General features: G+C 40.0%; 1 long non-coding RNA gene across 1 annotated transcript in view; it reads left to right on the top strand.

The window, feature by feature from the left end:
- The window catches only part of LOC140702405 (uncharacterized), a 57767-nt gene extending 34981 nt beyond the window's left edge, over positions 1–22786 (top strand). The window contains exon 3 of the long non-coding RNA XR_012081557.2: positions 1693–22786. This is a non-coding gene — a long non-coding RNA (uncharacterized LOC140702405). The remainder of the gene's footprint in view (positions 1–1692) is intronic.
- The last annotated feature ends 3754 nt before the right edge of the window (positions 22787–26540 follow it).

Raw genomic sequence — 26540 nt, 5'->3', positions numbered from 1 at the left:
TCAAGCATTATTCCTGCTGACCTTTGGAGGTATTAATTGGTGAATTCTTCAGTAGACAGGAGCCAAGAATGAGGGTTTGCTTTTAAAGGGATTGACTTTTCAGTTCTTACTGAAAAACCAAAATACTTTCTTCCAGTTGCTTTTCCCCTTCACATTGAATGACTTAGGAACAAGAGTGCTCCCATGAATATTTTCACATCTGTCAGTGTACACAGACAAATGTGCTATATTGCACAAAAATTATGCTATTGTTACACATGCCCTTAATTTACAGTGCAGATGTCCTGAGGGCTTTGTCCCCCCTCCCCCCAAACAGCATTACCTGGTTGGTGTTGTATACCTCTCAGATACTCTGTGTGTTGACCATTAGTATTCAACAGGTAGATATATTTTACGGTGAGAGGCAGAGTCAGTCAGAAATACCTTGGCCTGCCATCTACACTATATGTTTCTACTTCTACTTTATGATTTTTTAATTTTCTGACTTCAAACTACTTCAAGCTCTTTTTTTGGTACATAAATGAAATAATCTTAGAATCTTAGAATCACTTCAGAATTTTCAAGAGTTTGATGTTTTTGCATATACGAGTATTTTCGGGTTATATGGGTCGCAACACACTTGTTACACATAATGGTGATACAACTAGGTCATATCATTACTATAACTTAATGAGGGATTACTTCACTCTATTTTGATGTATGTAACTATACACTTTAATGATTTTTACACAACAAAGTTTTGTTGGCAAATACAGATATAAGAACACCATGGCTGTTTCACATTCACCCCAGCAATTGCTAGTTTGTAGTTACACCTGCTAGATAATTGCCCCATTGAAGACAATGGCCAGATGCACAACGGATGAATGGGTTTTCCTTTATGCATGCTGCAGAAAAAGAGGAAGTGAGTGCAGAATGGACCATTCCACAGTGATTAATGAGCAGGAGGATGCTGGCGTTTGTTACAGGGGTGTGGTTTAATGAAATGATGGAGGAGGAATAACATTTTGTTCAAGTGCTGACTCATGCTTGGTCTCATACTACTTACTTGTGCTCTATTGCAGATGTAGAGGCGACAATGAGTTCTATGAAAGCAGCCTATTCTGTCAATAGAGTGTAGCATTTGAATTTTTAAAAAGTAGCTTAAAAGAACTATTTTAGTTAATTTTGAGAAATGTGGAAGTAAAAAGCTGTTAAACACGGTTAACTTCAATGGCAACTAACTCTTTTTTGTGGGCTTTGGGACCATAACTGTACATAATTACTTTTTAAAAGTAGCTTTAGAAGAAGTAGCCATGTTATATATACTGTGCTAGCATATCCAGCAAAAAATAAAAATGAAAAATAAAGAAGACAAAAACGTTGTGGCACATTAAAGACTGACTGCTATATTTTAATGTAAGATTTCGTGGACAAGTCCATTTCCTCAGACATAAGGGTGGGACTGCGTGGCAAATATTTATATATTTATACATGGTCCCAAACCAGAGACTGCATTTGGGCACAAGTTGTTGACCTGGTAATGATCTTTAATACCCCTGTTGATATTCAGTTCTATTCTCAGGAAGCATTGTTTTTAAAAGGCTCTGGTATGATTAACACATTTTTAAAAAACCTTGAACTCTAGAACCAGAATCTTGTTTCTTATTTCTAAATGTTAATTTAATTTCATGTAATTTTTTTGTCTCCCAGTACAGATGAAACATTGTTTCCGGACATGTACTATATGGCAATAGGCCCCAGCCACACTATTTGAAATGCTTTGTGGAGCCACCAATGAAAGTATGAACATCATTCAAAATAGAATGCCATCCACATTTTTATGTCCCAATGTGAGCTATTAAAGTTCAGACACTAGAAACAGAAGGAGCACTTCAGAATCCCAAAGACACATCACCATCCCTGCTGCTAGGTAACATGTGCAGAGAGACTTCTCTGAACTGAGAAACCCTTGAGTTGTGTATATGCTGTATTCATGTGTATCTATTTCTCTGAATTGTACCAGCTATTCAAGCCTATATGTTTATTAGAGTAAAAGTCATTTTAGGCTATATTTGGGGGTCTCACAAGATTTCTTTCTTCAAATGTTATATGTTGTGACCTTGCCAGGTGAGATCATGGGACACCTTCCTGTTATATTCCACTTAGAAGTCTCACTAGGCCCTCTTTTTCTCTGACATTGTAACTGATTAAAACTTTACACTGTTCTATAGTCAATAAATCCTAATATGTAACTCAAAACAAAGGGGCATATGGGACAATGAAACTACAGGTAACTGCAGAAGCCTGTGCAAGGCAAATATACATTGATGATATCCTGCTGCTTAGTGTAATAATTTGCAACTAGAGTAGGCCTGTGTAAACAATGGAACTTACGGAGCAGTTGATCCACCAAATCCCTACTGATTCAATGGGTCAACTCTAGTTGTGATGTACACTGTGATGTAGGATTTCATTTGGAAATGCAACAACAATGGACAATGGCTACACAATGTCTCATTATAACAGCCAGATGGGCTAATGGCAATATATTTGGCCTCATTTTATCTGAAATTCCTTTAAAGTGGTTGGCAGGACCGCTTTTGATGTAGACCAATGTGCATCAACTGTGAGTGGCTTTTACAGATACTGCAGCACATCTCCTCCTAGTCTTATTTCAATTTGTCTGCTGTCTAAGTGGATTTGAGATGTGCTATACTTCTATAGCTAGCTGGATAGCTAAATTCTATGCATTTGGGGCCTGATTTGGTCCTGGCATGCAGGTTACACATTCAGTGAGGCATTGAGCTGTTCGTTTCTTCCACACTATTTCCTATGCTACATGTAGTTATTAACTGGAGAAGTCATGGGCAAAGGGGTTGAAAGCTGTTTATGTAGGATTTCTGCAAAACTATCTGTGAAACTGAAGGTTCAGTCCATAGTCCCAAACCCATTTCTCATGTACCTTTCCATCTACATTGGGGTGGACAGACTGTGGCCCAAGGCTGCATGCAGTCCACCAGGGCACCAATGTCTTTCCTCAGCCACCAAAGCATCTTTGCTGGGACAGGGAGGAATTCCCTCAAAAAGTACCTGTGTGCCTTTTAGAGAACTGGGAGGCAATGTTGTGATTTTTGTGACTCTTCAACACCCTTGCCATTCCTACCTGAAAATGTAATTTTTTAAAAAAATGGTCACTAGAGGGTTTTTAAAAATTAAACATATTTTAAAAATTGGAGTGGATGGGCACAGGAGGGTATAGTTGCAGCCTTTCAAGGTCAAGGAGTGTGTCTATCTGTGTGTGTTTGTATGTGGCATTTGGACGTCTCATGGTTACCCACCACAATTTGCAATGTACAGTGGGGCCCTGCTAGACTATTACGCCACGAAACGGGTAATCCGCAGGACACATGAGTGAATGGTCCGGCCCCAGGGGCTGGCCCTTCATTAAGTCCAGCTGCATGGGAATATTCGTATATGAATACCCCCATCTCTAGTTATGGCCATGATGGTTTAGGGTCTTGATACTTGTCAGAATGTATGCAGCAGAAAACAGCTACTTATTTCACACACACTCCCCACAATCCACATTCTTGAACGTGGTCACACTGAGAGAGGTTGAAAATGAGGAACTGGGCCTTATCCATGGTGGCCCCTATTCTGTGAAACAAACTTCCAACTGAGGTGTGCCAGCCTCTCTCCCTCCTGATATTTAGGAAAGTACTAAAGACTGAACTCTATAAAACAGTGTTAAAGAAGTATAGGTAAAGGTAAAGGTTCCCCTTGACAATTTTTGTCCAGTCGTGTCCGACTCTAGGGGGCGGTGCTCATCCCCGTTTCCAAGCCATAGAGCCAGCGTTTTGTCCAAAGACAATCTTCCGTGGTCTCATGGCCAGTGCGACTTAGACACGGAAAGCTGTTACCTTCCCACTGAGGTGGTCCCTATTTATCTACTTGCATTTGCATGCTTTCGAACCACTAGGTTGCCAGGATAAAGAAGTATATCCAAACGTTAATATTGATTTTTATATTTTTTGATAACTGTGTTCAAGTTGGCGTATAGTTGGCCATATTGTTTGTGTTGCGATATTGCGTTGGAACTAGAGGCAGGTTGGGTTTTTTGTGTTTTATTCTGTAAACTGCCCAGAGTACTAGGTATACAAACCAAACCAAATCCAGCCAGCCAGCCAGCCATCTCGCCAGCAATCCAGCCATCCATCCAGCCATCTCTCCCTGCATTTGGTCCAAGCACTTACTATTAGTTCTGCTTCTTTTCTGTTCCATAAAATAGGTGGCATGTCTCTTTAAGTTTTCCTGGAAGGGAGGGAGAGGAAGAGGAAGGGAAGGAAGGGAAGGGAAGGGAAGGGAAGGTAGGATTAGTGCATCTGTGGTGGCTGATAAGCATGGAGGATTTCAAGGGGCAAGAAAGGTTCCTTGTAATGTGGGTTGAGCTTGGAGGAGCAGTGGGGTGACAGAAAATGGGGTTTGGCAATAGGAAGGTGAGACAAATTATATTTCTTCTGTAAAAACACAGACCACACAGATACACTCCCCCAACCACCTCTGCCTTTTCTAGGCAAATCAACATTCTGGAACTAACAGGTCATCTCTTAAAAAGGAGGAGAGTCCAGGAGGATATCAGATATCTGGCTCTTGTAGTGGTAGTGCCCTTTAGAGTTTCTTTAATTTCCAAATGTTTCCAATGATTCAAAATGGTTGGACTTCTCTGTCTTGGGAATGTGCTTGTACATTCATAGGATTCTCTGGAAGCATCTGATGTCTTTTTGATACTGCAGAAACCTTGTAGTCCATTGGTGCATCTTGGACTGAAATAAAATGTCATCTTCCACACAGATGTTTTCAATTCATTGTTACTACAATAAGGACACAATCCAGCCAAAGGTCATCATATTTAAGACCCAATCATTTCAGTAGAAAGTTTTAAGTAATGGTAGCCTGTAGGCTGAGCAGTGGAGTCACCACATCCCATAATAGTGGAATGAAGTGCCAGCTCTTCTTGGATGTTGGGATCGATTTCAGTACATGCTTCACTCTCCTCCTAAAAATTCTGAGTTTGTCTTAACTTGATCTAGACTGCACCTTGCTTTGTTAGGACTAGACAAGAAAAAAACAGTTTTAAAGATGTTTCTAACTCTGTATTGCTTCTTTTCCAACTGTTTGGCTGATATTCTTATTTCGATTTCTGTCTTTTTTTAATATGCATTAACAATGTTTCTTAATCTGAGATATTAAATAAATGAGGACATTAATCCAAATGGTAGTTACTTTTTTTTATTACACTGTTGCATTAGGATATTGATTTAAGTCTTTAGCAGGAGAAGGAGCCAGTTTATGCTACTGGTCACACACACATGCAAACACACTCTGCAGGGCATGACTTGCCTTTAGGAAATCAAGTTACACTTTTCAAACACAAACTGTCACCACCAAGGCATGAAGCATCACTGCAATTAGGAAACAAACCCACTCAAACCAAAAGACACATGTAAATCTCAGCTACATATATTAGTTAAACATAATAAGAGAGACATACTTTGGTTAGGTTTAGTATAAACAGTCAGTGGGAATCCGATGATATTGTATGTGCTTTGACACTTGTGAGTAAGCTGAAGTCTAAACTCTTGCCGATTAAAACCTTTAAGCTACATCACTTTGAGTACATGGGGGGGGGGCTTTATTCTTCTCACAGTGGAGCTTGGGAAAGAACGAAACAAACTCAAGTGGTATTTTATATGTCAGGCAAGCCCCATGCACAGTGATGTCAGCCCAGGAACACTCCTCAGGTTTCAGAACACAAAGCAAGATGGATGATGATGAGTCCTGGGTGGTCCGGTGCTTTGGATCATCTTAATTTGACGTGGCACAAGGAGTAGTCAGGCAAAATCCAAAGCCTCAACAGCAAGGCGGTGCTGGCTGGCACTGTTCAGAAGTCCTGTGCTCTCCTTACAATGCACATTGAGGCGTTGCGTAGCTTTGTGCCAACCTCCATGGCTCCTGGAATGGTACATTGGATGCCCTGACAGGAGCGGGAGACCTGGCCTCAGACCAGTCAGAGGGAAAGCCTGTGAGTGATTCACTGCTCTTCTCTTCCTATAATGTGCACAGCGGAACCATCTCTTTCCCCTGAAAGTAAAATGGCTGTGTAATTCCCCCCTCCCCCTATTTTTCTTTCTTTTGTTTTCCTTATTACACATTGTAAACAGAACAGAAAACATTTAAGCCCTGGGACGTGTACTTCTCTCCCTGTTCCCAGACATTAAGGTAAGATTTTATTTAATGGTAAAGTTATTCAATTAGAAAATAAATAGATAATTTACTCTCGAATGAACATGTCTGTGTACTCTGTTCCTGAGTGATATGGAAAAGGTGTCTCACTTTAACAAAACGAGAGGTGAAAAAGTCATTCTATTATAAAAACCATTAATAAATTCTACTAATCTTCATTCAAGCGTTTGAAGAATATTGATGAGTATTTATTATTTTAAACCCACAGGTTGTTTTCTTAGTTTGCCCTGCTCCCTCTGCCTTTGTGTTATCCATTTTGGAAAACATGAGTCTGGAAATATAGACTCCAGGGGGTTCTGCTCTGACATGATGTACAGGCATATGTGAACTTACCTTCGGGCGTGATCACCTGGGTCTTGCCTTTCGGATTGCTCGTGGCATGATCTGATGTGAGCTACTTCCTGGCAAGCACATGATGTATGGGGATTAGTGTTCTAGCCTGATCCTGATCCATGACTGAGCTGGACCAGCAGTAGGGCTATTAGTTCTTGGGGCCAGGCTGGAGTGATTCAGTAAATGGAAAAGTTGCTTTAAAGGAGGTTGCTCCTGTTAAAATGACACTTTCTAGTGCAATCAAATGCACACCATTCACATCATTTGACTGCACCCTCAGAATTGTCTAATAAGAAGTAACAATTTCTGTTCAAACAAACTCCCTCTGTTTGACTAAAATTCACAAATAGAGGAACCTATATTAATGATAGGAGAGTCTGGGCTCGGCTATAATCTCCTTTGCAATTAGTGGATGAGGTGACAAGATGACTTAACTTCTCCATCATCTCCTGCTGATTAGAACAATTTTGATCCCTCCCTTGCTTGCCAGTTAAAAATGAAAGAAGAACTGAGGACTTCAAGTGATGCATCAAATGCCAGATGTAGTTCAGCCCCCAATGTGTTGTATTCTGATGTGTGTGAACTGACCATGCCCTCGTCTGTGTCCCTTAAACACAGCCTAGCTTTGGTCGCTCTTCATTTAGCCAAGGTGAATCTCTGTTGTGGGTTTGCGTTAAGAATCTTGTCAGAGAAGACTATTTTTAAGAATAAACCTGTTACGTTACAGGCACGTATATGGAATCCCGCCTGAAATTCAACAATCAACAGATGTCTATTTAATTCACTCCCAGATAAATGGGTATAAGATAGGAACCCAATGTCTCATGTTGCCTACCAATAAATCTTGCCAGCTAAATCTCGCTGGTTTAACCTTTCATTCCTTGGGGTTGGAGTTGATGGGATGGAAGTAAGTTTGATTGCTCCTTTTTCTCAGAACATAAGGATAAAATAGAAATAATTATTTCCAAACAGTGGATTGGGTAGCGCCATTTTGTTAAACTCACCCAAGGTGAATGAGTGGATTTACAGGAAGTAACCCTCCTCTGCCCACGCACATCTTCTTCCAAAATATGAGGGGCAGTATCTGAATGTGTTTTGGTAAATGCATTTATCACTTACATTTATGCATCAATATCTATGGAAGAATGAATGTCACAGCACCTTAAAACTCTTTTTTTAACCTACGTTTCTGTATACTGTACTATAGGGAACTTCCTCAGATGCAACTGATCTGATCTACGGCCACAAAAGTTTATGCCAAATAAGATTTGCTAGTCTTTGTTGTTTTTGCTGTAGCAGACTAATACTGCTACCCTCCTTCAAAGTACACATGGAATCATTTCACTTGATCTTTACATAAATAAGAAGAATAATCAAAAAGACCTGAAGTGAGCAGTACAGACACTTGCAACCAGATCTCTCCACTCCAAAGTTCATCATTTTTTTTGGTTACAGTACTTTGTCTCACTCACAGATATAGCCTAGAAATGTCAGCAATATGGATTGAAGCAACAAGGAAGTTTTTCACTGCATCCACAAACTCAACCTTAGACCTACATATTCTTTCAGGTTCTCCGTCTGGTGTTGATATTTTGGAAATTATTTCAATTCTGTCAGTCTCTGAATATAATGCTAGCTATATCTTTGCTACTGGGAGTCTAACTGAAACTTAACTCTCTGGCTTCCCAGCCTACTCTACTTCAGGAGTCAAATTACACTGAATAGAAGTGCTCCTACATTCATTGCAGATCAATAAGGAGCTGCTTTAATCTCTATGCATTGTGTTCCTCCCATTTCCTTCATTACCTGCAGTCTACATCTCTTGGGGAATAAAGAGACCATGCACAGAAACCGCTCATTTCAGTTTCTGGCAATCAAGAGACCAAACCTGGATGCAAATCGTTTGTGCAATTTTGACAAGCTGCACAGAGAGGTTTGGTGACTAGTCTTAATTAGACCATCTTTGTTTACATTTGATGTTTATCAGCTAATTGGCATGGCAAGGTGTGAGTCACACAGCTTCTCTCTGGCATGAAATCAGTTTGTGGGAGAAAAACTGGGAGAACAAATGATCCCAATTATAAGAAAACCCACTGTGCTAATTATCATCCCACGAAAGCTGGAGCCTCCCCCCTCTTTTTTCTTGCACCAGTCTCTCCTGTTTCCCCTCTTCCTGCTCACAACCCCAGTAAGTCAGGGGCTTTGCTTTGACCCATGTGCAAGCAGAAACTTGGCATTCTGAAATGATGAACTTTAACCTTGCATTTTGTTCTTATTTGTGGCACAGACTATTTGGTAAAACAAATAGATAATCGGCTAAGTGACTCCGCACAGCAATGTTTGAAATCAAGAATTCCAGCTTTTATGTCACCCTTTCCTCCCCTTTGGAAACACAGCTGCACAGCTCTGATGCAGTATGTGCAACTTAGCATTCAATATTTGAATACCTGGATGAACCTTAGATTCCAGCATTCAGTGCAGCAGAACAAGGCTTGCCTAAATTATGTTCATCTGAACAACACACACACACACAAGGAGGATAAGTTTGAGTGCTCCTTTCTAAACAACAAAACAAAAATGAAGACCCACTGGAAGAGCCTGTCTGCTTCCTGAGATCCCCCTTCTACTGTCTTGGTATTGTTTGCTCCCGAAACCATTTTTTGCTTTCCCCCTAAACACTGAGGGTCCCATGCACAGGAATGCTTCTTGGCTGCCCTCAAGTTAAATGATGGTCCTGGACCATTCGAAAAGCCACAAAGCAGGTTCTTCTCTGTGTCTCCCTGTCTTAGTCAGGGTAACAGATGGCCAAAGCTTTCACCAACAGTCCTGAACACATTGTCACTCCCAGCTGAAAGTGAAATATTCAGTGGCATTTAAATTAAATAGACTCTAATGCTCCAGTAATATTAATTACGTTTTCATTCATCCCTGCCCTAATAAATCAACACATAAAGATAGGATGATCCTGTGTCTGGCAACGGAGCGGGGCTATTCTGCCCTTTGTAAGGTTAGCTGCACAATACTCTCATTCTTAGTGGGACATGAGGGCCCCTTCAAGCATCTGTGCTCAGCACCACTTGAGGAGAAGCCAAAGTGGTAACATTTAAATGTTTTGTGCCTTTAACTCATCTAATTTGTCCATGCAACAGGGCTTGGCTTCACAAGAACGTTGGAGTAAACTTGTCAGATCCTATCAAGCTGGGGCAAATGGCTCTGATTTCTTTTGGGGGGATCGTGGAGGGTGGGGGAAGCGGGGATACAGATTTATCTGAGAAGCTATAAACTACAGCCAATGTCAAGCCCTCTATTCTCATGGCAGAATTTGTTACCCTTGTGTCAACCTTTTTGCATACTGGGGGGATGGGGAGAGAAAAGGAAGCAAGGAGAGAAGGCCTCAAGTGTCTGGAAAAGCACAACAACACTGGATTGCCCCAGGCTTTCAGGAGCTACGGAGGCCCCTGGGCTTCACATTTTTGTTCTGTGAATGCCGCACAGGAAATAGACTCCAAGCTGCACCAGCAATAGAGTCCCCCTCCTTGCCCCCATAGATATGTAAAAGAAGGCTAATAAAATGAGCAAGTAAAAGATCATGGCTAGTAAATCTTCCAGGGACAAAGCAATTGCCACTTGTGATGCTTCAAAGCTGCCCAGAGCTACCAGTTACATCTTCTCCAGTCCTTTTTCAAGAGAAGAAAAGAAGTTGCCCTGTGCATAAATAATAAAAATAAAATCACCCAACTATGTAGAAAATGAAGCATTTACGTACATCCTGGTAGATACCTATTACTAGTCTGTTCAATAATGTTATTTGTTGGAAATGTTCAATTAGACTAGGGTCAGATGGACATTTCTGGAGGAAATAAACATTTCCAAACAAGAGGACACCAGTTTGATAAAATTGTTGCAGGCTAATTTATACACACTGAGCTGCAAATTTTGAGATGATTACTATACTGCAATTCTCATAGTAACATGATAGATCTTGCAATAGTGAAGATGATTTTTCACTCAATAACCTGTACCTGCTCAGACTTCTGTCCAAAAGCTAATTGAAGATTGGCAACTTTAAAGCTCCTAGTTTCTAGAGGGCACTTTCAAGTAAAGGACTGTTCTTGAAATAGTGAACTGACCTTTATAAAGTAGGATCACATTGCCACTCCAGGCTAGGATTAAGAATGTAACAGTTGCATTGTTCAATGTCCATTTTTTTAAAAATCTGAAACTATGTCACTGCAAAGGGGTGATAATTAGTAACTTCTGTCTCATGTGCTGTCTGTCCCATGTCCCAGAACATATATATAAATATAAGTGTGCAACACACTTACATACCTGTGAAACATACCTGTGAAAATTCTCAATCATCCAGGTGAGGTTACCTGGAAGCTGAGTCATGGCAACTTGACTTCTTTCTTATTAGGTTGAAACATTGCAGACATCTTCATGATGAGTGAGTGAGCCCTGTCACTAGCCAGGAATGGGGAGGGGATGGGCAACAGGCATTAAATTATCTCTTCCTCTTTTCCTCCTCCTTGTTTTTTTCTATAGGTCTTCCTGTGTGGACACCTGGAGAACCATAGACAATCTTTGAGACTTCAGATCCAGTACCTTGTGACACAGTAACCCTCTCATAGAATCATCACTTAGTACTAAAGCTATGTTTTAAGGTGAATTTCTTTTTTTCTTTCTTTTTATTAATTAATAACACAAACAGACATACAAAACAAACACAAAACACATAATCGGGGAGAATATTTTCCATACATCTATCTAACATACAATACTGACTGCATGTACCATATTCCCCTACTTAACATCTTTAGGCCAAATCCATTTGACATATAATTCTGACTACATAAACCCCAATGATTAACATACATAAATTGTCAATATATAAACTTAAACCTGCATTGATCTTATATTCAAGTCACTCTTAGTTGCATAGACCAATTATAGTTCATGAATTACTTAGTATCTTCATGTTTCTGGCTTGTCATCAGTACCTTCTAAACAACTGTGGTCAGAATATGTGATCTAGTTTAGACATTACCTGTACTTATCAACCATTTAAGATATTCAGCAAGTAACCTTTCCCATTTTTGTTATATTTCTTTGCTCCACATATGAACCAGGGATATAAAATCTCTATAGTTTCTTTCACCTGCATACCTTTCTATCCAATACTTATCATCAACAATTCTAATTTCATCATAAAGTAGCTTAACCACACACACCTTCCCATACAGAAGCTCTAGGTCCGCTTATTACATTTCTGAGGGATCCCCACTTTTACAGGTAAGAAGAACATTGTACATCTAATATTGCCTATATAATCAATGTAGTAAATCACTCATATTTAAGCTCTACACATATATAATAAACACCAAAGCATCTATTATTATTATTATTCACTAACCTTTATAAAATTTATAGCTGCATATGTTTATCTAACCTTTAGTTTCCCATCTAGCCAAAATTGCTCATAGTGTAATTACTTATATTGCTTTCTGTGTGACTATATATATCTCAAAAACCAAAAAATTTTATCATTTAATCCGCAGGTTACTTCCCCCCTTTCATTTTTGCCTCTCGACTCCAGTATTGTACTTCCAAAATTGATTTCTCACTCCTCTTTTGCCAGTTTTAAAATGTCATCTATGAAATTTCTTTAAGGAATTTTCTATGCGATTTATTAATTTCTTCTCAATATAATCTATATCTTGATTTATTTATTTATTTATTTATTTATTTATTTATTTATTTATTTATTTATTTATTTATTTATTTATTTATTTATTTATTTATTTATTTATACCCCACCCATCTGGCCTAAAAGGCCACTCTGAGCAAAACAGATCTATTCGACCTCTGATCATAATTTTCTGTCTCTAAATTCACCCATGTCTTCTCTTTAACATCATTTTCCATCAGGACAAAATCCATGTGATTTCCAACCTTGTCTCCACCCCTCCTTTCCTCATTTTTAAGTATTTCATTCTGCTTTTTTTAAAAAAAGAAGTCTCCCTCTAGCTCTCTGGCGGTCGTTGTTCAATTAGTTCAAAGTAGTCAATCATTTCATCTCCCGTCTCCTCCTCAGGAACGATGGTCTCTCCGTCCGTCTCTGACAATGGTAGTTGTTCAGGTGGTTCAGTGAATACAGTCTGTTTGTTTCCTTTCTCTATCTTAGTGTCCAAGCCACGAAATATTGCTTTGATATCTGTCTCCAGTTCTAAAACTTGAGTTTTGATGGTTGACGAGATTAGACTCAAATGCCTGGAGACAACTTATCATAAAGGCCTCCATTTCAGAAACCCAGTGATGAGTCACCCTTAAATTTTCATCGAAAACCATGAGAGTCAGACAGACGACATTGTTCAGCTTTCCCCCTTGCTCCTTGTCCAGAACTGATTCAGAGTCTGACGGAGAACACTCTGGTCATAAAAATGACTACAGTATTTAATTTATAACCATCCTTTATGGGTTCCATAGAGATAAGCTGTTCATAGTCATTCAGGATTCTCAAACTTCTAATTTATAAAAAGCCAAACCTTAGGAGGGGGGTTAGGGTGGAAGAGACAAGTTTCACTTTCTCAGTTCTCAATTCTAACCAGTTATGGGGTAGAAAGAAAACCCTCCAAAGTTTGCCAAGATTTCCTGCCGCTTAAGAGGTCGTCTCAGCAATCAAACTTTCCAAAGAGAAACAAAACATCTTGTCTTGTTACTTGCCATAAAAATAGCCGTTCGACATCTGTTCATGCAGTCAAATAATAAATCTTCCTCTCCCGTCTCCGGACAGTTACACACCAATTCATCATGGTGACTACACAAGCCAGTTGCAATTGAGGAAAAGAACCTTCTCTGAAAAAAACAGATTGCTGTCTGATTTCTCCGGCATCTTCAGCTCCTCTGCTGCCAGCCCCACTCTCCTGCGAAGCCTAGCCCCCCCTTTCTTGGGGGGTCCGCTGACTCGGAGTAAAACCCAGGGGTTCTCAGAGCCCTGAGAATTCCCCTGTTCTCACTGCCGGTTGCTCCACCCCTTCTTCCCCCTTTAAAGGTGAATTTCTAAACCAGTGCAGCCATGCCCATTGATCACATGGTCCCTAGAGCAAGTAGAGGATGGCATAAAAATTTGTTCCAAGCACTTACTATTAGTTCTGCTTCTTTCCTGTTCCATAAAATAGGCGGCATGTCTCTTTAAGGATTAGTGCATCTGTGGTGGCTGGTAAGCATGGGGAATTTCAAGGGGCAAGAAAAGTTGGCTCCTTGTAATGGGCTTGGAGGAGCAGTGGGGGGGGGCAGAAAGTGGGATAGAGGATGGCCAAAAATTACTATGTTTTGTGTTTGCCAAACTAGAGAGATCACTAGATACATATACAGGACTCAGGCGCCAACATCCTGGGGCATTTGCTATCTGGCTGGACCTCCCTCCCTCCCTCCCCCTCCCTTTCTTTCCTTGTCTTATGCATAACTTCTTTTCCCTTCTTATCCTTATCTCTCACTTCAGCCATCTAGATGTTACCTAGTTTGCAAAAAGGATCCAGACAGGTTTTTTTATTGCTCCAATTTGTTCCCCTTTTGATTAATGGCACTTCCTTTCCGGCCCTTTTCCCTACCTTTTTTCACAGCCATCATTCAGCAGGACACAGCAACTTTTCTTGTCTTTGGCTAAATAAAGTATGCGGCATAGCAAAAAAGCAATGCATCTACTAGCATGGTAGACACAATACTGCCAATGCATCTAGTTTATCTACAATAGCTCTGCATCAATAGGAAAATATATTTTTAAAAATAATGAAATGGTAGAGTAGATGAAAATAGAGGAAGGAGGGGATTCTCCATCACCCCTTTCAATGACACAAGCCACCAAATGCATCACAGAGTTGTTACCCCAGATAAAACCACACTCAGATCTAAGTTGGTGCAAACTAACCATCATCATGGGCTACAGAAAAGGATAGTTTGAAGCAGTCTGAATCCTACCAACCCCCCCCCCCCAGTACTGTGCCAAAAAGGAGTGGGATAGTTTTTAAAAGGGGGTGGGATGGATTGCTCTAAGTCAAAACATGTGTGGACGCTGTTTAATTTTGTATATGTATTTGTTATTGTATATAGTCTAAGGCCATTTGAATAAAATGAGATCTGAAAATAAGAGGTTATAAAAAATGAATACGCAAAGGTTCAATAAGGAAACAAAATATAATAACCCACTGAATACCTTTACCTTTGGATCATACTGCTATCAAAACAAAACAAATTGAACACAAATATCTTATTTATCTATTAAAACTATAATTTTTTTGAATAAAACTAAATGAATATCTTAGATATCACAGCAAAAGAAAACACCACATAAAATGAATAATTGATTATAAACAGTTCTACCACCCGAAACTGAGGTGTTGGGACTCTGTATTGCTGAAGAATGTATGATTTAAGCTTTTTCAGACAGAAAGCGTAAAACAACAAGGTATGCACCATGTGGCTTCTGTTTCTCTAGAAAAACTGATTTCAGATTATGATGATGCCCCGTCCCCCATTTTACTTTTTGGGCACTGCTTTATAGGATCTTTCAGGGTTCTAACTTGAGCCTCATGCTGTTTAGCATCTACTGTATATGAAGATGTTATTAGGGACTGTTATTCAGAGTTTTGGAGATCAGTGTAACTAATAATCAAATGACACCCAACATGCTTCCTTTCCCTTTCCATCTTGTTCCAGTATGGTTGGTTCCAAATCAGGGTGTACAAATGGTAACAGACTGGATGTGGTTCAACATCATGAAGTCAATGAATCTAATCAAGACAGAGGTTTTCTTGGTTAGCAGGGCTATGAAGGTACTGTTTTTATGTGTGAGGAAACCAGTAGCTTGGAAATGTGACTTTGGGGGCTAAAACACCCACAGTCCCCTATTCTGCACAGACAGAATAGGGGTCTAGCACAATGATGTTATTATATACATTTTTGCACTGCTTTTTTTGCTAGAAAAATTTTACTGGAAATTTATTATCAGTATCCCCAACATATGCATTCCCCCACCTTCTGTATGCCTTATGGATTTAATTTCCCCTGTGTATACAATTTGTATGTAATTTTCCTCTATGTATGCATTTTTGCATGGGTAAAGAACTGTATTACACAATATGAAGAAGTGTGAAATAGAAGGATAATTGTGCTGAGGTTTATGTACTAGTTTGCAAAAAGACAATTATGATCGGTTTGTCTTAAAAGATGTCTCACCTCATCACAATTTGTGGGCTTGATAGCATATAAACAAAATGTCCTTTTTTGAGTCTGTGGGAGAAAAGAGGACAAAGGCACAGGAAGAGGATTTAAAGAAAAGAACTAGAACATGACATGTTTGACTCACATATGATTCTTGCAATATCTTTTCTGTGGGATTTTCCTACTTATGCACAGTTTTGGCTTCACTGAAAATGCACATTTGTGATCACCCCCTGACAACACTGGTACAGTTTTAATGAACTAATATCACAAAACATCTACAGATGGTATTAAGAACAGGCATATTTTGATTAGGTGCAACATTTCAAAAGGATTAGACCTTTGGCTGAAAATACCAATGTTATCATTGGTGGCTCATTAATTAACAACAATAGATCTGACCTTCTCTGTGTGTAAAGTAGGATATACATGGGGAAACTGTAGGATACAGAAAGATCTGTAGGAAAATGAAATAATGTGCCAACTTTCTAACCTATAGCAAAACACACACACTTATACATAGAATACAATGTGGATAACAATCTGCTGACTGGATCATTAATGAATGACTGTTCCTGTACAATCAAGGGCACAGGACAACAAAATGTTTTATTCCATTGGAAGGGATTCTGAATTATTCATGCAGAGAGAGATAGGTGGAAAATGTTACAAGGGAACTGAAAACTCATGTGGATTACTGTGTTTCTCAAACATATTCCACTGTAGGATTAATTCCTGAAGCACCTTTGTGGAGAGAAATGTTATAATGCTCAAGATAACACAGAAATCTCAGTGGTAAAACTCCACAGCAACAATCCAGCGCACAGTTTCATACATTTAAATCTCAGTGGTTTCAAGTGTGCATAACTGGATTTTGGACCTGAGCTTTGCTAGATGTCTCTTTAGTAGTGTTCAGAATGTTATCAGATATATGGACCATTCTTCTTTAAAGTATCAGCAGCCACCATAAGCTCAACTTATGCAACAGTGACTATATTGTATAAGGAGAATAGTTAATGTAAGTTGCTCAAAGCAACACTGCTCTTGACCACTTAGGTCCATTTTGATGATCTCACAGCTGCGCAACGGCACTCAAAGGAGCACAGCTGGAACCTCATCACTGAGATGTAAAACAAACAATTCCTGTGCCCATTATGTTAAACAGGAGAGAGTGGAAGTTAATGGGGGACACAGATAATAAAGGCTCCCTGTGGCTTTGGGGAATGAAGAGAGGCAGCTGTGTGGGAGTGAGGGGTGACAGGGTGAGAGGGATGAAGGAGTAAAAGTGACAATTTTAAAACTTCCCACTCCCCATAAAATGCCAAGTTAACAGCATGTGGCCTTTCCAGCGACTTTATCTCATTTTCCAAGCAGAAAAGCTTTTAAAAATGGGAGTTGTTGAATGTTTTGAATTCAGTGCTTGGTCCTAAATGGTGTCTGATTTGCACTTGACAAAGTTCAGGGTTGGGGGCAGAAATGCTTTTATGCCCCCTTTATACTGACCTAATCCGGAATCCTCTGAAGGAGCCAGCCTATGGCACGGGAGAGAACAGAATATGGAATGGCAATCTTGAATATCCAGAAGTCGAGTTGCTTATTTTAGGCAGGGGCAGCCCAAGACCTTCCACTGCCTGAGGAATAAAATCCAGATGGCAACACCTTTGCTGATAAAACACACACACAAACTAAAGAATTGCCCATGCCTTAAGACTGGCCACCCAAGGTGAGTCAGTTTGGTCCTCCTTAGCTGATTAGAGGGAGAATTGTAATGTCTGTCCCTCCCATCTTTTTCTGTATATTCAAACATTACGGTGTTCAAGTCCTCCAAGTAAGCATTCAGGTGTTATGGTGAGTTCCTATTCGTATTTCTGTGAGCAGCACTTCTAATTACACAGAATTATTGTTTCACTCGATGTTTTGCATTATCTGTCTTGTAGTCTTAGGTCAATCAGCATTTCCTCCAAGAACATGGGAAACTAGTTCTTTGAGGAGCAGTAGGGATTTGAAATGGTATTTTCTTGGAACCCTTCTGAAACCATAATTTCTAAGATTGTGGCCTGGTACAAAAAAGATACAGTACATATTTGTATAGCGCAGGATTTTTTCAGATCTCACCAGCATTTAAAATTGGTCAAAGAAAGGGACTTTTTGGTCATGAGACACCTTCTGCATCATATGTCCCTGCAGGTAGGTCATGTCTGATGCTAACTATGATATTGTTGGCTGGATAAATCAGTGGTCTAGGTTTCTGGCTGCAGAGCCAGAGGCTGGGAATTCAATTCCTCACTCTGCCTCTTGGGAAAAGAGCCAGCCTGTGTAGCCTTGAGCAAGCTGCATAGTCCCAGGGTACTCCACAGAACAAGGTGATGGTGAACCACTTCTGAGTATTCTCTACCTGGAAAACCATGCAAAGGATCACCAGGAGTCAGAATTGACTTGATAGCCCATGACAATTATGATTAATTATGATATCAATCTGGAACCAGGCAGAAATAGTTTTATTCATCCAGACACTCTATAGCAGTGATCTCCAACCTTGGGCCTCCAGATGTTCTTAGTCTACATCTCCCAGAAGCCTTCACCACCACCTCTGCTGGCCAGGGTTTCTGGGAGTTGAAGTCCAAGAACATCTGGAGGCCCAAGGTTGGGGACCACTGCTCTATAGCATTAGCTAGTGTTAATAATGGTTTTATCTGCTCTCTTGATTTTTAAAAACTTATTGCTTTAATTTGCCTTGCTTCTTGCTTCACTTTCAGTGTTATTTATTACTATTTTATTTATATCGATCACATGCTTCCCTCTAAATAAAGAGAGAAATTAAAATAGAATGAATACAGCCAGAGAAGCTGATTAAGAATACTGAGTTGAATCCAAAGGCACATTTCTGCTCATGGAAGGAATCTTCTTATATCCTTTCAGTCATGGAAAGACCCCCCTGGATCCAACTTCTACAGTTTGCAGATCACAGGTATATGCTGAGGGCTCCCCTTTCTCCAAAGCCAAGGATCTGGCCACTTTTATACACAGTTTGATAGCATCTCAACTGGACCACTGTAATGCATTGTGTAAAAACAGTAGCCCCTGACAATTAATTTGGTAATTTCTCCAGACTTAAAATATAGCAGATTTGCAACTCTTTTTGTTTGTTACTTCCAGTTTCTTTGATTGTTTGTTTTCTCCTTGGGGAAATTCCAGGGTATTGGTTGTGACCTTGAAAATCCCAAGTGGCCTGTTTCTGGGTATCTTCTGCAGCAGCTTCTTTCCCAGATGGCTTCCTCTCCCCGTCCCATCCTGTGAATTGATATTTGGTGAAAAATCATTGTTCTAGAGGCCACCAGAAATTTGAGTCTCCTTGTTTTAGCATATTTTGATCATGCTAGTACATAAAAGTCTTCTTGGCCATTGTCAAAAACAGGTTGCTAGTCTGGATAGGCTTTTGGTCTAACCACGGTGAAGTTCTTATGATCACATATGTAATCTTTTTAGACATCCTGCTTGTCAAGGCAATGCTACTCACATACTCTATTTTGAGACCCTTTATCAAACATTATACAGAAATTAAATTTATAACTCATAATTCATGGTCACTTATGTCATTTATTTCCAGACTCCAGTGTTGCACAAGAGGAAGCCAGTCAGGAAAAGATTGTGTTTTTCCTGAGTGTGGAATTTTTATTTATAGTAAAAACACATAGATATGTACAGGAATCCTCCTTGCACACTTTTACAAATTCTTTACAGGATGGTAGGATTGCACACATTTGCCAGTCCTGACACACACACTAGCTACTTGCCTGGGGTTTGTTAGTATTAGTGTCAAAGTGGGACTCGGCATATAAGCTGGAGGGGAGAATTTGATGATCCCTTGATTTTTGTGTGTGGGTGAGAGGGATGGCTTTCATTTGCGGTTCCATTTCTGACAGCAAGATTTCTGGGGCTCAGACTACTTTATTCTGCATGGGAGAAACCTTTAATTTGTTTGGGAGCTTTGTGCAAAGAAAGATAGAGTAAAAGCAGATGATGACTAGAGTCCAGGTCTTGTACAGTAGAGGAAACCCTTATTTTGTGTTAGAATGTCTAATACTTGCTGTCAAGTACTAATAATTTGTAGATCAGAAGAACATATATTATAAGCCTGTTATGCTTGGACGTGAACATCAAAGATTATGGAAACCACTCACAAAATGAATGGCAATTAATTTTAGAGCTGGCAAACATTCAACTGAGAATCTTTCAGTGGGTTTATCACTATATGCTAAATTGGCAACATCTGTTCTGAAGCTATTCAACATATTTCCTGCTATATCTGTTGAGTAATGATGTATTTGGTATCCTGTAAGGTACTTCTACTCAAAAGCAGTAAGACATAACATTATCTGCTTTTTATGATGGACGATTAGGGACCAGATTCTAATAACTACTGTTTTAAAACAAGACAGCCCCTTAGGTACCATGTTTCCCAGCATCCTTGTTAGAAAAGAACATGCCTGTGTCGACATTATTAATTTATCATTGCACAAAACAAAGTTTATGAAGTCTTAATATTTAATGTCCTGTGAATTTAATAATAAAAAATTAAGATTGCACCTCACATCATTTTTAACTATCTGGTTTTATTCAACTCATTAGTCTTTTACTGTTGTTCTTTGATAGATGGTCACATTTTGACCTAAAAACCCTTAGACTTGCATGCTGTGTTATTAGGGGATGTCTGCTATTTCAGTTTAAACTGCAGAACACAAATGAAAAGAAAATGGGCTTGCTAGTATGCCACGTAATGTTGAAAGCACCGAGCCAAGGCCCTCGCCTCACACAGAGAAGAGCAACTGTAGTGGACAAAATATCATTTCACAATCTACTGAGCAACTGGGCTATTTTCTTAATTCTTTTTTTAGTAAAGGCGATTGACAAGTGTATAATCTCTACATGATGGTCGCAATCCTAATATCACTGAGGCCAGGGCTGTCCATTGCTTAGGTAAGTAACCCCCTTTATAGGTAGGATTACACACACTTGCCAGTACTGACACACTCTCCCCCCACCCCCAACACTCATATAATCCAGTACTTGGAGTTGCTGCTACTCCTCGTAAGAGACTAGACTGCTAGCTGTCTAATAGAGGCCTCCGTAGGTCCCGTATTGTAGATGATGGAGGAGGAGAGAGTGAAATTCCAGGGAAAGGGTTTGGACCAGAGGTGAAACACCACACACCTCACCTGCTTTGAAGAGTTTTATTATTATGTATCTATTTATTTAAAGTATTTGTTTATCAGGGACATGGTGGCACTGTGCGTTAAACTGCAGAAACCTCTGTGCTGCAAGATTGGAAGACCAGCAGTCATAAGATCAAATCCACGTGATGGAGTGAGCTCCCGTTGCTTGTCCCAGCTCCTGCCAACCTAGCAGTTCGAAAGCATGCAAATGTGAGTGGATAAATAGGTAACACCTCGGTGGGAAGGTAACAGTGTTCCGTGTCTAGTCACGCTAGCCACGTGACCATGGAAACTATATTTGGACAAATGCTGGCTCTATGGCTTGGAAACGGGGTTGAGCACCCTAGAGTCGGACACGACTGGACTAAATGTCAAAGGGAACCTTTACATTTACCTATTTGTTTACCACATGTATGCCACCAGGACTTCCAAAGCAGATTTGAACGATATTTTAAAGCATGTTGAAAACATTATTTAAAAAGCAGAGGTGAACATTTCACAAAAATATTATTCAGAAGGAGATTTAAAATATGCTCTAACAGCCTATTTTAAAATTAATTTTAGAAGCATTGCTGCCATAGAATATGAATGAAAAATGTGATTCTCAACAACTAGTGGCTGTTCCCTTTAAATGCAAATAGGCCAATTCAAAGTGCAGGCCAGAGTTGGAGAAAGCAAAAACCAGACAATGCTCAACCAAACACATGGTGGAGAACAAGTACAGCTGTGGGAACCCACTAGCCAAGGTGAACTGCCAGAAGAGCAAGGCAGCCAGCCTACCCAGGTCCACAAGGGCAGCAATGGCCCCAACAAAGCAACAGAAGCAAGCAAGGGGGTATGAGAAAGGCAAAGGCATTCATTCATATCTCAATTTTAGGCTGATCATCCCTTGCGAAGACAGCAGACAATAGTTAATGGGTGGGGGCTCCCACTTGCAATGGCTGGCTGTGTTGAATTGAAGCTCAATTAGAACAAAACTTCCCAGATGGTGGAAAAGCCAACCAGGTGGCTGCCTGACTGGAATTCTGGAAAGGCTGCAAGAAGGAAGCGGGAAAATACTCCATAAAATCTCTCCTGATTTGGCTCTCTTCCACAGAGTTGCTCTGTCTGTAAAAGAACCTCAGCCTGGCTGGGTTTATCCAGCACTTAAAAATTCAAGATCTTGTTGGGGCATTCATATACATTTTACATGTAAAACTTCCTCCTGTAAGATTATGACGGTGAATTTAATGTTTGGATGTTCTTCTAGCTGTTTCGTTTAGCTGTAGAGCAGATAGGCCTGTGAATAGCTAACTGCAGAACTGCAATCAAGGAATGCAAGGGAGATGAGGGAAAGCAGAGGGAGGAGGCATAGCAGCATAGTGGACAAAAATACAAAGGCTGTGTGTGCTCGTAGTCTCAAGAATAGACTACTGTAACACTCTCTACATGGGGCTTCCTTTGAGACTGATGCAAAAGCTCCAGATGGTCCAGAACACGGCGGCCAGGCTATTAACAGGGTTGAAAAGATTTCATCATATTTACTTCACCCTGGCCACCTTACACTGGCTACCTATTTGCTTCTGCATTGATTTCAAGGTGTTAACCTTTACATATAAAGCCCTTAACGGTTTAGGCCCTTGATACTTGGCAGAGCACCTTCTTCCACCCAGTTCTACCCGCATCACCCGTTCCAGTCAGGCTGGGAAGCTGAGGGGCCTAATGCCAAGAGAGGTCCGGTGGGAAAAAACTAAAAACTGGGCCTCCTTGGCAGTGGCCCCTCACCTATGGAGCCACCTACCTGTAGAGATCTGCCTGGATCCCTCGCTGAGGGCCTTCAAGACTAACCTGAATACATGGCTATACAGGCAGGCTTTCCCTACTGCCATTACCCATTTCCCCTTTTCTTTTTTCTTTCTTTCTTTCTTTCTTTCTTTCTTTCTTTCTTTCTTTCTTTCTTTCTTTCTTTCTTTCTTTCTTTCTTTCTTTCTTCTTCTTCTTCTTCTTCTTCTTCTTCTTCTTCTTCTTCTCTTCCTTTTCTCATCGTGGACTTTGTGATTAACTTGGATTTTACCTTAGTTTATTTTTATGGGGTGGTGCTGTGGGCTAAACCGCAGAAGCCTGTGCTGCAGGGTCAGAAGACCAGCAGTCGTAAGATCGAATCCAAGCAACGGAGTGAGCTCTCGTCGCTTTGTCCCAGCTCCTTGCCAACCTACCAGTTCGAAAGCATGCAAATGCAAATAGATAAATAGGGTACCACCTCAGTGGGAAGGTAAAACAGCATTCCCTAGTCACGCTGGCCACGTGACAACAGAAACTGTCTTTGGAGAAGTGCTGGCTCTACGGCTTGAAAATGGGATGAGCACTGGACTGAAAATGTCAAGGGAACCTTTACCTTTTTAAACCCCCCAGAGTAGACACATTCTAGATGGGCAGTATATAAATCAAATCAAATCAAATCAAATCAAATCAAATCACTCACTCACTCACTCACTCACTCACTCACTCACTCACTCACTCACTCACTCACTCACTCACTCACTCGATCGATCGATCGATCGATCGATCAATCAATCAATCAATCAATCAGTCAATCAATATGTTTGTGTGTACATGCTGTAATTCTGGGGGAGAACAGAAAAGTTCATAAAATAGTAGTGAGGATACAATTCAATCACCTCAGGTTTTTTTTTTAAATTTAAAGCAAGCTGCTGGCTCTCATGGCTACAAGTCATTAGTCTGAAATTCTGAGGTGAACACATTTTAAATATGGATTAGGAACCCAACAGAATGGAACAGCTGCCACAGTTTTGAATGGAAAAATCTCCACAACAGCTTGAGAAAGTGAAAAATGCTATGTTTTTCCTGGGAGCTATTGTAGCTTGTATAGTGTTGCACATGAAGCAGTGATGACCACTACTTCTCAAAACACGGTGTAATAGAAGATTGTAATTGATGCCCAAGTCGCTCCTGTCAATCACAGTGGAACCTCATGTGCATAAGCCAATGAGAGGACAGGAGAGGCAGAGTTTTGTCAGTTAGTCAGTTGGAGAGTTAGACAGAAGGAGGAGTGAGGTTTGCAGAGATAGAGCGACAGAGATAGAGAATTATTACTAATAAATATACTCTGGTTAAATTGAAAATAAATAAACAAGAAATGATTTAATGTGGAACATAAAATATAATATTTCAATGATTGTGATCTAATGAAGATGAATAAAGACCATCTGTGATTCTGAGTTGCCCTTTCATACTCTTTAATAAAATTAATTCTCTTGTTGGCAGCAAGTGTAAGAGTAACGTTATTTACAGTGTGGATAAAAGAAATCCACTGGTGGCAGCGAGAGAGAAAGAAGGAACATCTCCAGTGTGGACCCTTGGGTTGAGGGAAACAAACAGGGGCACGGGGTGTACATCACAAAGGTGCTCATGTAAATGCCCTGGAATTAGGTTATTCAAGGTTAAACTAGTACCATTTCATCTGGTCCAGATATGAACTCATATTCATTGATGTTCATTGATACATTATAATTTTTGCTGCATTGGGGATGGCAATGGTGCAGGATGCTCCGTTATGCCTGGTAGCAGCTGTCTAACCTAGGAAGTGTAGAGTAGGCACACACAGCTCCATTTTCCAGCTTCTTATTGCCATTCCTCGATATCTAGCAATTTCTGCCTGAAGCAAACATCTCATTGATCTAATGTTAGGGATGGCCCTGCTCAGATTGTGTACTCTGACATATAGTAGTTCTCCAAGTTCTTGGGCAAAAGTTCTCCTCACCACTTCTTACAGGATCCATTTAACATCATACTGGACATTGAACTTGGGATCCCTCTATTTGTAGTGTATATGCTCTAAAACTGAGCTATGATCCATTCTCACATTTGTTTCCAGTAGTGTTTTATTTTAATTGTATTTTAAAATATTTTTAATTTTTTAAAAATTATTCTAAAATATTTTGAACTCTTCCCCTCTCATTAAATGATAAACTTGCCAGGTGCCATTCTCTTGGTCTCTGTGGGTTTCTTGAAAAGATGGGGAAATGTGCAGGAATATATAGCATTCAGAAGCGCAGCTTAGACAGTAAATATTATATGTCCCTGTAAGAACATTTGAATGGTAATACTCAAGCAATTACTTTCTTTTCAAGATCATTAAACACAAATCTGACTTGTATTTTAATAAGACTGCCAATGTATTTAATGGGGGCAGTAAAGGGTAGGGTTTTTTTCTCTAATGGATGAATGTTTATATTATTATCCATTCTGAGAGAGATGACATTAGGAGGGGGCTAGCACTCATATGTCTTGCCCAAAAATCCATTTCACCCTAAGATTCACTCTGCCCAGTCTTTTACCTTTCATGATATTTATGACCAAGATGTACCTGCAGCGACAAAGCCCCCTTCGTTGATATGAACCAATCATCTCCTGAAAATAATGCTCGGTTTTTGTTGTTCGAGTAGAATAGCTTCTGTGGGTCAAGGGGGAAGAGAAGGGAGAACTAAATTACACGAAATCAACTTTATTTGGAACTAATTGTTCACAACTTTATTGGTTACAGCTGCTCATTAGTCCTAGTGCTAGCATGGAGGATGAATCACCCATCAGCTGATCTGCTTGGTGATAACCCTGGTGACAGAACTGGAATTAACCACATGGGTATGAGCCACTCTGCATACAATGGTTTACAAAATTTGCCCTGTGCTTCTTCCCAGAATTACTCCAATCCTGCTCAGGTAGCTGCTCTGCTGCCACTTAGCTAATTGTAAATTGAATGCAGCTCCTTGAATATAGGCCCACTATCAACCCCACTACTTCCTTGCACTCTTCATGCTGTTACTGCTTCCTCCTGTTCTTCACCACTTCTGCCTCCTCTTCTTCATTGCTGTGCTCTGCACTGCTCAAGACCTGCTTGCTAAAGCTCCAATGGTAAAAGAGGCCAAGTAGGTGGAACTGGCTCTTTTTATACCCTCCAGACTGAGCCCTGCCTACTAGCTGACCTGATTGGTTGGCTTTGGATATGTAGGAAGCTCCACCTTTCTAAAAGAGCATGCTGGGACAAAGAAGATGGCCCCAACATGGCAAACACTATGCTACCCCAGCTCTCGGGAGCCCTGCCAGTGGCAAAAATGGCCCTGTTAAGTTAGGGACTGCCACTTAATTTACCTCTGTTTTTCTTATTTCCCATTTCAAGTTACAAATTTGAGTGATACATTTTGTCAAAGAATACTCTTGATAAAGCAAGATGTTATCAAATTAAAGTTTGCAGCACTGAAAAAGCAAACATAAGAACTCTTTTCCTAGGTAGTGTTTCACCATGTCTATGACCAATCATGCCATCGGTTAATATTGCTCAAAAAGCTTCTAAGTGACATGAGTTCCAGCAATGCAAAACAGTGTTAGAAATCTTGCTGTATTTATACAAGAAGTAAATCTCTGTGTGTATGTAAATATTCTTTTCATAGATCAATGAAGTTTTGATACAGGGTAAACGGCTTACTGCTGAAT

Source organism: Pogona vitticeps, chromosome 1 (assembly GCF_051106095.1).
Source record: "Pogona vitticeps strain Pit_001003342236 chromosome 1, PviZW2.1, whole genome shotgun sequence".
NCBI lineage: Eukaryota > Metazoa > Chordata > Lepidosauria > Squamata > Agamidae > Pogona > Pogona vitticeps.
Note: the sequence above shows the minus strand (reverse complement) of the source record. Positions and strands in the feature narration are given on the sequence as shown.